The sequence below is a fragment of the Sparus aurata genome, unplaced genomic scaffold, assembly GCF_900880675.1.
Source record: "Sparus aurata unplaced genomic scaffold, fSpaAur1.1, whole genome shotgun sequence".
Classification (NCBI taxonomy): Eukaryota; Metazoa; Chordata; class Actinopteri; order Spariformes; family Sparidae; genus Sparus; species Sparus aurata.
Window position 1 is genome coordinate 3,064 of NW_022045119.1, and position 4,437 is coordinate 7,500.

Sequence of the window (4,437 nt, forward strand, 5' to 3'; positions counted from 1 at the left end):
GCAGTGCAATAAACAAAAATGTATGTTTACAGGAAAACTGCAGTAGAACCAAAAAGCCTTGTGCTGCAGTGTTGTAAAGTTTATCTCATTACTTAATTACTTAGTGCTTGTGTTTGTTTTCAACCTTTTGTGTGATGCCTGTGTGTCCATGTTTATTTTAATTTGAGAAGTTCAAATAAAAGATTGTAAAACTTACAGAATGTCATGCCTGTCTTCACTGGTTTGGCTCTGCACTCTCCCTTCCTGGACTTTGGAAAGCTCAGTTTGAAAAGAGGATCTCCTGGTGATGTGGTGGCTTGTCCTCTATCAGCATTCTCACTGTAATGCAGTGCAGCCAGATAGAGTCTTGAACAGTAGAAAGACAATAAAACATAAAACAATTGCAAGAAATGGGCAAATGTTCTCAACAAGTAATCACAGTTAGGAGTAACACATGACAGCACTGTTACAGTATAATTCAAGCACTAAAGGCTGCAACGCGTTACGTTACTCTAACCTGACCTCTTTATTTCAGTAACGAGTGATCTAACGCGTTAACATTTCCAAACCAGTGATCAGATTAAAGTTATTTATTCAAGTCACTGTGCATTACAATTATTTTTTTTATCATTTTCCTTAGTAAAAATATATATTCTTGCGTGTCGGTAGTGATGTCACGTACGTCTCAAGTCACGTTTTTACCATGAGGATAACTCACGTGTAACACCACGCAGCAACACAAAAATGGAGGGAGGAGAGAGATGCGTGTTTTCTAGCTGGAAATATGGTCATTATTTTGAGCTATTAAAAACAAAAAGTCACGATTACTTGGTCAAGGGCCCAGCCTGCTGTGTAGCATTCAGCAGTACACTCGTTTTGACCCTATGCCAACATATTCCAACTTAGAAAACGTTTTCAAATGCATTATTTCACAAAATCCTGAAAACTTAGACCCGGTGGAGGGTGTGTGTATGTACCTTGACCTACCGGCTCTCCGGGTCTGCGTGTGGAGACCGTGTTGATCGCGAACTAGAAGCTCGCGGTTAGCATTAGCTGGTACTATGTGACACTGCTTGGTTAGTTCGTGTAAAATTGCTAAATAACACAGCTAAATACTTGCACATGCAGACATCTCCCTAGGACGCGCATTACATAATGTGCAAGATCAGAAATAATACACAGAATGATTCTGCTTTAGCACTAACTTGTGTGGTCAGAGAAGCTAACGTTAGCGGTTAGCTGCTAACCGTACCTTGTTCTCAATGGCACAACACACAGTACATCACGCACGAGTTCAGCCTTATCTACAGGAACACACAGCAAATTATTTGTATACTTACATGTCCTTGGTCTGCAAGTATTCCTTTGAGTAGAAGTTAGCCGACTACTCCTGCCTTGTAGTTGGCCCAAGTTAGTGAAACAGTCAGCGTCAAAGTGGCTCGCACACACCAACAGTTTTTGCCAACTTCAGCTGGGACATTGGCCTCAAAAATAAATTCAATCCATGCTGCTCTTTTGTCCTGGGAGACGATGGAGTGTTTTGTGCTGGTCCTTGCAAGCAACAACAGCGCACTTCTCCTTGAGCTTGGACATGGTGATTTCAATAGCGTAATGGCGGATCTCCCAGACGGTAGCTGCACCTGGTGGGTGGAGACACCGTCAAGTACTAACGGCTGCGGCCGGCTGCAATACTAAAGTCTGCGGCTGGAGGCGGGGCTTGACCGGCTGGACATCAAGCCCCGCCCATGACACGCACGTCACACGACCGGCTGGACTGTCAAGCCCCGCCCACGACACACACGTCACACGCCAAGCTCTGCCTAGAGTGCACTACGTAATCGTGGTTGGTTCAGGGACAGTCGGGGTTTCGGAAACTCGGTAGAAGCAGCGCCTGGATGGAGGATTTTTCCCTACTGCTGTATATTTACTAAACGACTATTTGACTGAAGATTGATCTAAAATTTTAATAAAACTTTAGTGAACATAAAACTTTCTTTGCAATGTCTTTTGCAGCGACATATTGTGTTTTTGCTATTAACAAATAGGTTTGTCATTGTTTATGTAATTAACGGAAACCCGAGAACAGCAAAATGCAGAGAAGTGAGTGATTATTTTACATAAATTATCATGTAGGCATCAATCAGCAGACTGTACAACAATCAAAGAAAGCATTATGTAATTGTCCTATCTTCTAATGATGTAGGTCTGCATCAGTCTAAAAAAACATACCTTGGAAAACTTTTTTTAACCACTTCACACCTATACAGCGTCATGTCCTGTATTGATGTGTCATAGCCTTTGTTACTGTATGTGCCCGTTTGTGTGGAGTGTATTTTGGGACTTGTTCAGCTAATCAAGGGCAGTGGTTCTCAGCTGACTGGTTAAGTAAATAAAAAAGTGCTACCCTTTTCATGGAATATCATGATGATAGATGATTGAAAAAACGCCAGTGATAGAAAATAATGCAAATCATTACCAAAGGAATGTTTCTATTATTTCGCAACAATGAACAGACACTTCAGATCAAACTATGAAATCTGTTAGCAGTAGGTCAGGCAAAAAAAAAAAAAAAAAAAATATATATATATATATATATACAAACACACATATATAATATGGGTGCAGCATTCAAGCAGACCAAGCTATTTCCCTGTTAAAAAAAAAAAAAAAAAAGTACAATTATTATCTATCCTGCAGTGAAGAAAGGGGAGATGTCCACCACTGCCTTTTTTCTTGATCCATAAAGATGTTATGAAGAGGATGATCCTGGTGGTTGTTCTGAATGGCCTCCCACATCTTCAGTGTACATCTCTCCACCACCAAGTAGTTTACCCTGCTGCCTTGCATGCTTGTGTCTGATGCCACCTCGCCAGCAGAATGGAAAAAAAACGACAATCTTGCCACCACAGACTGATAAATCATCTGCAGCATATACTACAGATAAATTGAATCAAGGACTCAAGAAAATTGTTTTCATTTATTAACCTTTCTCTTGTGTTCCACATATAGCGTCTTTTGCACACATGCCCATAACTTTCACACATCCCCCAGCATTACATATGGTTGATATTTACAGGTTTTTAATAAATTAGCATCTGCAATGACTATTGAAAAACATATGGCCTCTACCTGTTTAAAACATCACGTTTCATGCCGAGAAATCAGCAGTTTGTCGTAAAGCAGCAACGGAAGAATGTATTTTGTGTGAAGACCGCTCTACGGACTACAAATCGGGTGTCCCACAAAAAATACGTCACCAACTGACATGGGAAAGGGCGGCATTTGGTGTGTGACGTCACCTACGCGACTTGTAGTCTTTCTGGTTACGGATTCTTCTAAATTTTATTTTACAATAGTTTTACAACAAACTGCTGATTTCTCGGTGTGAAACATGATGTTTTAAACAGGTAGAGGTCATATTTTTTTCTCATGGCACAATTCAATCGGATCATGAAATAAAACTTTGACTCCCGTTCACTTACATGGAGCCTTTTTCCGAGTTAAGGTCCCATAGTGACCGTTACTTCCTGCCTCCGCTTAGGCTAAAATGCTAACGCTACTGTCGCGTAGGATATCTCTCTCTCTTCACTCACCGACATCACTTTCCAACAGAATTTGTCCTTTCTCCAGTTTCGCCGGGGTGGACTAACTTTGGGGGTGATTCCGTGAGGGCAGGGCTTGACCGTCCAGCCGGCGGTGGGAGGCGTGGCTGGACCGTCCAGCCGGTCCAGCCCCGCCTCCCGCCGCAGACGTTGGTATTGCAGCCGGCCGCAGCCGTTACCCACTCGACACCGTGCGGTGAAGGGAGGGGCAGTGGGGTAGCCATATGCAAATGAGCTGCCGTCTACGTCGACAGCAGCAGGAAATTTGACTGGTGTATCTGGAAACTGCACGCAGGACCCCTTTAGATATCTGTATCTTACTCAAAAAAGCACGGATAGTCTTTTTTCAAAGTTTCTAGGTGTGTGGCAGCACCAGAGACCCACAATAACACCCCAAATCCCAGAAAAAGTCAGTTTTTCATAATATGGGACCTTTAATGTAAGTAATGTCTACTCAGTAGATAAGGTTTTATTATGCTTTTATTTTGTATTGCTGCCACAAAACCGATACTGCCGTAAAGCACAGTTTGTTGTAGTAAAAAGGTAGTAAATACTAGCCATGTGGGCACCTGTCGGCATCTGTTTTGAGGTAATTAAGGTAACAGAGCAGGACGGGAGCAACAATTTTCTGACCGTAGCTTAACTGCATTTTAGACATAAGAGCTTTTCTGTTTTCTGTCAATTAGTGTGAGGTGAGAGACCGGATACCCACAATTTTGCTTGGAAACCTGTATTTTTGTTTAAGTTGGATATTTTGAGAATAAATCGCCACATTTTTGCTTTTTACATCGGCTTTGTTTCCTTCTTGGATTTTCTTTGGAGTTTATTGCCTTACGACAAGCATGAGTACAGAAAC